Genomic DNA, 9,097 nt, shown 5'->3' with positions numbered 1-9,097 from the left:
CACACTGAAGCCACGACTGGCGCGTCACTCAGCCAGCCCACATCCAACAGAAGACATGGTGACACTGTGCAGAAGTTTAAACAGACCAGAGCTGCGCTGTTTTGTCACGGACTCGACATGATTATTTTCTTCCCGTTAGTTGTAACTCTACGCTGTGCCAATACGGTCTATTTAACATAAAGTAGTTATGTAGTAGTCATCACTTGTTTGAAGAGATGAGGCGACAATCACTTACCTGAAGAAAAACTTGCACAGGAGCTGCAATTTGTCTGCAGGAATCAAACTGGACAACTTGACCCTTCCCTGTGAAGGGAAAGTCTGTGCAGATATACTATCTTAATACTGAAATGAAATACAATAGAGAACATTTGAACGTCGAGCAGATTTTTTTTTAAACAGGCATGAGCTCTTCATGCTCTAAAGTGTACCAGAACTTGGCTCTGCACAGCACATTCCTTGATTCTTTGACATGTGTGGGTTGGAAAGTAAATCTAAGATATTTCAAGCACACATTATCGTACTGCCTACAGATGATGATACAGTGATATTCTGCTACCTTAACTACAGTACTAGCCATATCTATTCTCTTATGTAGGCCTACCTAAGAGATGTTACTTTATTTATATATATATATATATATATATATATATATATATATATATATATATATATATATATATATATATATATATATATGTATATATATGCACACACACACTATTTTTAGAAGTTAGAAGTAGGCAGCAACATTAGCTGCTGGTGATCTAATGTGAATACAATCTGCCACCTGCTGGACAACTATTGCCTCCAAATAAATTGCTTCATTTGAGCCGACCCAAATTGTAATTACGAAGGAATGTATGAAGCTTCAGCAATCCAGGTTGACTGGCAATTCAGTCAAATCACAAGTAGTTGGCTTGTAACGTGTTTGCTGACACATTACAGCTTTATTCATGACTTTTAATCTTTTATAAGGGGGCCTATCAATGCAGAATGTGTGCAAGTTGTAAGAGGACTTTCCTTCAGGATCTGCAGGGAAATTGCTATGTACTGTATGTTACAAAGCTTTGTAGTTCAGTATTACACTGCGGGATAGCTCACCATTAATGAAAATGTACCCATCATGTACATTTAACCCTCATGCCTATGAAAAGTGTCATGAAATTTTGGAGTCGTCAAAACAGTGGTGCAGTTTGTTCTGAAGCTCCATCTTGAAGTAAAAAAAAAACAGAAAGAAAGAAATCATTGGTCCTCATTGGACGCCTGTGGTTTGCTTACAGTTTTAGTAGATGATGAGTTGTTGATTTTTTGGTGGGTGGGGGGACTACTCCTTTAATGGTAAATAATGTTAAATGACATTATATACCGTGAAATCTAAAAGAAAAAAAATCCAACAACTGTTAAGTTGGTTCGGGCTAATTTAAGTTTTGTGTTATGACGTGCTTGGCATCAGTCTCTTAAAAGCAAATTCCTTGGTTAGTGAAGAAGAGTTCAACAGGAGTTGGGAGACGTTTGGGAACATGAGAGCCAAACAGTTACAAACTGTTACAACTTATCACAGATCTGTGCCAGGAGTGAGTGACTTAATGTAAAATACATCTCGGCCAATGATAGTAAGGACATTGGCGTTGCATCTTTCACAGCAGGCTTTCTTCCAAAACAAATTATTTTTGTTACAAATGGAAGTGCTTAAAGATTATACTGGTACCCTTTTACCTTTTGATAAGAGGATGCATTTATGATTGGAACTTCTGATTTTGCTCTTGCTTATTTAAAGGGACACTTGGGTGAGCTTAACATTGGCACTTATATAATAGGTTTGCATGTAAAAACGACATTAGTCCTAAAATGCCCAGCTCAAAAGACGTTGTAGTGATTTAAGGTCTTTTTTTGTGATTAGGTTTACGACAAATTTCCCCGCCCCAAAACGGGGCGTAGCTTATGTTATGTTTGCATTCTCAGCGTTCTACATCACGCGAGGAAGGTATGCTGGGCAATATTGCTCGCTTTGTCAGTTCTGTTGTCTAAAACGGTGACCGATCGCCACCAAAATGCAAATGCACATTACTACTCTTGTCCACTTCAAACTGTGAAAGTATAACAGTGTTCTGCACAATAGTTTGGATTTATTGACATAAACCATGATCTCATCGTGATCATCTCTACAAAATCAAAAATACAGTGGCGATTGCTCCTCCACTTTCACAAGCTAAAGCGGACAAGAGCATGAATGCGCACACAAACCCCGACTGGTTATATTTCAGACATTTACCGACACTAAACTCGTGTCTTGCAGCAGCAGCAGGTAGATTGGAGCCCCCCGTTTCCCTCCCCGGTTAAAGGTAGGATTGTGACGGCTAATAGCAACAACTAGCTTCAGGCCGTTAAAACAAAAGCGTTAGCACAACAACATTAGCTCCTTACTGTCCGCCCAGCGTGTGGAGGTGAAGATGAGCCTGTGTCTTCATGTCACCTCACAAGCAGTCGCTCGCAGTTCTCTGCTTCTCTGCTTGATTGCTTGCAGCCACCACCTTCTGCCCGAGTGAAGCGGCGTGAGAGTGACGAAAGCCCTCATCGAACAGCGAACAAAATTTTCTAGCGAGGCTGACTGCACATGGAACGTGCCACTTTGGCTGTTACCTCCCAAATTGGACGGTGCGTTGTAAGTCGAAAATCTGGGGCATTCCTCATCCAAATAAATGTGCACGTCTCATTTCTACTTAAGTCCCTGTAAATATCCTGACTGGTGTTTAATGCCTTACCCATCCTAACCGAGATCAGCAAAGAAGCAGTGTTTTTTTTTTTTTTTTTCAAGCAAAGAAGTGTGCACTCGTCCCAGCATAAAGCTATGCAGCTCTGCTGAATTCCACATTTCCTCATTCTCATATAAATCAGCCACGGAGAGGTTAATCCTTTTGATATGTTGAATCGGGCATCAGCTAGGTGTGCCCTGCGACTGGCTGGCGACCAGTTCGGGGTGTAGTCTGCCTTCGCCCATTGACGGCTGGGATAGGCTCCAGCAACTCCCCGCGACCCTGTATAGGATAAGCGGTTTGGAAGATGACATGACATGACATGACATGAATCGGGCATCAGTAGAGATGTTCACATACATTTTGGTGTCAATTGATCACCGTTTTTGGACGTTATAAGCAATGAAAGTACAATCATTTCCAATGGAGAGTTTGTAATCGGTTACTCCCGTAACAAGGATAGAACGCGGCCAGCAAAGGGGGCCATTCTGCTCATTAACAAGGGGCGTTATTCATAGAGTCACTTATTTCCTAATTTCTCCCAAATGTATCGATAAAATAAAAAATGACAACTCTTTTCATTTTCCTGATCAAAAAATATATAAAATGAACTTGTTAGTGAAAACGTGGCCATCCCGGCCCCTCCATTTAAGTTAAATGCATACATTGCTCACGACAAAGCTGTCTGCCAAATCACTGGAAAATTTTATTTGTGATCATATTTGTTTGCACTTGTATGCTTTCACCGACATCTGCCATCATTGGTGAGGATGACTGCACTATTGAAACACACAGTATGCAGTATGAGAAAATTACCTGGATTATGAGAAGAGCGGAAACCTGTGCAGTCTACTTTTTTTTTTATGTCTGGTTGCTAGCTCAATGGCAAATATGAAACATTGGGCTCTGAAACAGGGCCGGAGCCACGGATGGGCCTGGGTGTGCAGGCCCACCCAGATTGACAGACTGCCCACCCAGTGAGATTCATGAAAAAATATATACTTTTACATTTATAGTAAATTATGAAATTATTTGTGTGTGGGTGTGGGTGTGGGTGTGTGTGTGGATGTGTGTGAGTGTTTTTAATTGAATATTAAGAATGACATAATTGTGATTGTCTAAGGAAGATCTGAGTTCAAGTTATTCGGTTTGTCATTTTATTGTAATATATGATCTGGCGGGAAAGGAGGATTGTGCAAAGTGAGAGAAATATTCAGGCCCACCCTGATTTTTCCAGGCCCACCCATTAGCCACGTTCTGGTTCCGCCCCTGCTCTGAAATGTGAAAATCTTACCTTATTGTCAGTGCCTAACCAGCCATGAATCTCATCACGTCACTGCAACAGTGCATAGGAGCACTCCCCACGCGCCATTTATTCGACTTTCGGGTTGTTTTCGATTTTTCCTGTATTTCTTTCCCCCACATTTCCACATTTCCATCTTAGAAGGAATTGGCACATTTACAGTATTGACAAATTCCAAAATGTCACTTGTAATTAAAAGGTATGTTGTTTTTTTTTTAGCCATCGTCAGATGCCGAATCAACAGCAGCCGAATCAAAGAGGCTCAGGCCCCCCTTACCATTAACGCGTCTTCCAGCTACTAAAGCCAAGGTTTGACTCTCTGATGGATTCTCCTCTTCAGAATCCCTGAAAAGACCTTCCCAGGAAGGCAATGGTAGCCAGTCCCTCTTCTTAAAAAGGAGGAAAACCAACCTGGTCTCCCAATCCAATCTCACTGAACTCCTCCAGTTGGGACTCCTTCATCTTGTTTTTTTTTTTCTTTTTTCAATACATACACTCATTGTTGGTTTTAAGAACCGGCCTCTGGTTCAGAGCCAAACAGCTTAACCTAAGTGTGTACTTTTATGATCACAAAAAACTAAAGAGGGTGTGTGGACTTACACAAGAATATACTGTCAACTCACTGGAGAACTATTTGTGGTGGGAGCTGCTTTTGATTTGGACACAGGCAAGGTTACAAGCAGGTGTGCTTCACTGCATGCTTGCACATACTGTGCAACGGACACACATGGTGCAACATTTACATCTGGCCTGATCCAGCTTTGGGTTTTATGCCAACTCTAATGGCTGCTGATTGTGTTAGTTCTTTTAAATTGTTCTGATTTTGCTTGACTACTTTCTCCTTTGTGGGAGACAGTCATCAAGGATTTATTTTTGAGAGGAGCAATGATAAAAAAGCACACAAAACGTGAGAATGCGCATACAGACATATGTAAATCCTCAGTCCCAAGTAACTGCAAATCTATTATTTGTAAACATCCCAAAAATAATTCTTTAATTACAAGGGTTGTGTGATTTTTATGTGTTTTTTGTTGATTATAAAATGTGACTTCAGGAATCATTGCACATTTACAATTCTGGACTTACGTACTTTAGAATAGAGTGCAGTGGCGAATACCACTCAGCATTTTTAATGGCCTGGGAGTAATGGACAGTGTTTCCCAAATCAACAGTTAGTTACCTAATTCTTTACAAAACTAACATGTGTTTATCAACTTACTTTACAGTATAATCAAACTTTACAATGCTCGTTCTCTTTTAACTAAGAGATAAAGTTAGTGTGTGTGTGTGGGGGGGGGGGGGGGGGGGGGTTGGTTGTGTGTGCGTGTGTGCGACAGTTTGATCTTGTGCAAGAGATTTTTCTAAAATATGTGCCTTGGCCCAAAAATTGGGAAAAGATGGACTCCACTATGTTGGATTACATCTGTGCACAGTGACTGCCCTCTACTGGTGGTTTCTTGACACTTATTATAATTGGATACTGATCTGGAAGAAAGTGACAGTACGCTCATGTTTTTGATTTCGGAATTTCTTTTTATTACAACATTCTTTTTCATATATCTAGAAAGTATAAATTTTCTAGGGATTAAAGCCTACACTGCCATATCAAAGATTTTTAAAAAAGGTGGGTGGGGCGAGGGTAGCAGCATGACCACTAGGAATGGGGAACGATGGATCGCGTTAACTCCATCCATCCATCCATTATCTATACCGCTTATCGTCACAAGGGCCGCGGGGAGTGCTGGAGCCTATCCCAGCTGTCATCGGGCACTGGGCGGGGTACACACTGAACTGGTTGCCAGCCAATCGCAGGGCACACAGAGACAAACAAACATTCGCACTCACAATCACACCTAGGTGCAACTTAGAGTGTCCAATCAACCTACCATGCATGTTTTTGGAATCTGGGAAGAAACCGGAGTACCCGGAGAAAACCTACGCAGGCACGGGGAGAACATGCAAACTCCACACAGGAAGGCCGGAGCTAGAATCAAACCCACGACCTCTGAACTGTGAGGCGGACATGCTAACCAGTCGACCACCGTGCCTGTAGAATATCCATCCATCCATTATCAATACCGCTTATCCTCACAAGGGTCGCGGGGCGTGCTGGAGCCTATCCCAGCTGTCTTCGGGCAGTATGCAGGGGACACCCTGAATTGGTTGCCAGCCAATTGCAGGGCACACAGACAAACAAACATCAGCACTCACAATCACACCTAGGGGCATTTTGGAGAGTCCAATCAACTTACGCCTGTAGAATATATATACATATATATATTAGTGCTGTCAAACGATTCAATTTTTTTAACTAATCGCAAAATTTTCCATAATTGATCGCGATTAATCGCATTTTTCAACTACAATTTTTTACTAAGCTTGGAACCGATATTTACTTGAGTAAAATCTTGGAATTCATGTGGAAAAGAATTAAAAGTATATTCAGATTCAAAAACTGTTCTAATAGCTTTCTTTGATCCTTGAATACAATTCCTTTACTGTAAAATACAACAGTTGAACTATACACCAAAAATGTACAACTAATATGGTACTGTATTTGAATTTGGCTGTGCAAAGTGTGCAAATTATTTCGGATTTCTCCAATGAGCTGTCAAGCAACTTTTTAAAGTAAAACTACGTAAAGGTCCGTCTTTGTGACAGTGACTCGCCTCTCGAACCTAACGGCTCTACTCTTTGAAGTGAACGACGGGAGCCTGTTCCCCACCAATCTGGAGCGGGCTCCTTTCGAGACGCTTTTTTTCACTTGAGGACGCACGTGTTTGGTCAATATGCATGGTGTCGTCTCTGTGTCTGCGCTGCTTAGTGTGCTGAACAGAGGGGGGGAGGGGCGGCAGCCTGGTACGCAGCACAGTGAGCACACGAACGGGTCAAGAGAGGAGACATGGAGGACAAAAAGAAAAAGTAAAAAAGAAATGAGTCAAAGCAGGAAAAGGAGCCAAATTTGGACACATTTTAGTTATATTGATGGCTCTGCAACTGTAAACACTGCTGATCTTTTTCCTTTTGTTTTACACATTTTAATTAATATTTTTGGGTGTTTTTCGGGGTTCTGTGCTGTTTTATGCTAAATTTGTGAAAGGTGAATTGTATTTCATGTGTTTTTCAGGCATCCTGTGTTTCACTTTAAATTTCTTATGTATAAAAAACCTAAACCTTTATTCTTGTACTTTATAGTTTATTTGTTGCACTAAAAAGTAAATATTTTTAATTTGCATTTTGTTGTGTCGTGTGTTTTCCAGGGATTCTGTGTTGCTTGACTTTAAAGTTGCTTAGTGTAAAAAAGTTAAAAATTTAAATTAGTTAAAAGTTCACTGTAGAGTGAAAAAATAAAGACTATTATAACATAGAAGTATAATACTTTTTTAAATTTATTAATTATTAATTCATTTTGTGCACAATGTTACATTATTGGCTATATATATATATATATATATATATATATATATATATATATATATATATATCAAAGCAACAAAAAAAATCTCAAGAGCCGTTTGGGAGCCGAAAGAGCCGGCTCTTTTTAGTGAGCAGAGCCGCAAGAGCCGGTTCTCTAAAAATAGCCGGAATTCCCATCACTATTCTGACCAGTTTTTATTATTTGCGGAAGCTTACGCACGGGCGTTATTGACTATTGCACATGGGAGAGGAGGACGGCGGCACTAAAGAGGGGGCAAACGCATACGCAAATAAGCCAGAGCTCGAAGGTCCCCCATACACTGCGGTCTCCTGTTTGGGAACATTCTGGCTTTCCTGTTCAAATCGCAGATGGGGAAAGGTACGTGGATAAGTCCCAAAGTTGTGTGCCGACATTGCTACATGAGATCGGCGGCTATGCTGCAGGTAGCACGTCTAACATAATAACACTTAAAACAACATCATCCGACTTTGAATGTTTCTTAGACGAGGAAGCAAGCAGTCTTTTTTTCCAAAAACAAAGTACAAACAGCTCTCTCCTTCGTTCTCCGCTGCTGCGCTCACTAGCCGTACGATGCATTCATGAACCTCGTCAACATCCCAACTCAACAAAACACAAATCCGACTACAACACGGATAACCCAATTCGTTACAATATGCTGCTGAACATTCAAAGATTATTTCAATGCCTAAAAAGTGTAAATAATTACATAAACACTTTAAAGTTACTGTATTTCATTATAAAAACGAGTTTTAATACAGTTAGCAATAATTAACTGTTATTGTATTTTTTTTCATCACAAAAAGTGTATATATGTACTGTACTGTATTCTGTACTGTAATGACAACTTGTCTTTAGCTTGAATACTTTGATGTGTCATAGTCATAGGCTGTTGCTGCTGAGTGTTTAAAGATTTCAGTGACTTAATAATTTACAAAACTAAGAGCTCTTTATTGTTAGTGTATTTTTTATTCTGGTTTAATTTCTTAGAATATCACCTGAATGGTTCACTTTTATTTAGTTTTTCAAAAAACTATCGTTTAGTTGTCATCTTTTCAAAATAAACATATTTTTTAAAAATCTGTTTTATATATATATATATATATATATATATATATATATATATATATATATATATATATGTATATATATATTTAAGGGTGGTCCATAAAATTAAGTTGGAAATTCTAGGCTCCAACCCTCTAAATTTGTTAAAATAGTTGAAAAAACTCTTCTGGTGAAAAGTTTTGTCTAAATCAGACAAGATTTACCCCTGCCTCAATGACTTTGAATTTTGCCCTTAAAACACCCAAAGTGCGTTTTTTGTCTAGAGGTAACTGTGACATAATGATTGAAATTTGTAGTAAAATAACAGTTTTAACATCCCTACATCCATTATCTACACTGCTTCTCCTCACAAGGGTCGCGGGGAGTGCTAGAGCCTTTCCCAGCTGTCTTCGGGCAGTAGGCGGGGGACACCCTGAATTGGTTGCCAGCTAATTGCAGGGCACACAGACAAACAAACATCCGCACTCACAACACACCTAGGGGCAATTAAGAGTGCCCAATCAACCTACCATGCATGTTTTTGGAATGCAGAAGGAA

At 39.9% G+C, this 9,097-nt stretch overlaps 1 long non-coding RNA gene across 2 annotated transcripts in view; it reads left to right on the top strand.

Annotated features, from left to right (window-relative positions):
• The first annotated feature begins 7,710 nt into the window (after nt 1-7,710).
• Nucleotides 7,711-9,097, top strand: part of LOC147137951 (uncharacterized) — a 52,875-nt gene continuing 51,488 nt past the window's right edge. For both annotated transcript variants that reach the window (XR_015089322.1, XR_015089321.1), the window contains exon 1: nt 7,711-7,852. This is a non-coding gene — a long non-coding RNA (uncharacterized LOC147137951). The remainder of the gene's footprint in view (nt 7,853-9,097) is intronic.

The sequence above is a fragment of the Filicampus tigris genome, chromosome 13 (genome assembly GCF_054856515.1).
Source record: "Filicampus tigris isolate MCC_2025a chromosome 13, RoL_Ftig_1.0, whole genome shotgun sequence".
In the NCBI taxonomy this organism is placed as follows: Eukaryota; Metazoa; Chordata; class Actinopteri; order Syngnathiformes; family Syngnathidae; genus Filicampus; species Filicampus tigris.
The sequence above is the reverse complement of the archived record's forward strand: the minus strand, read 5'-3'. Positions and strand labels throughout refer to the sequence as shown.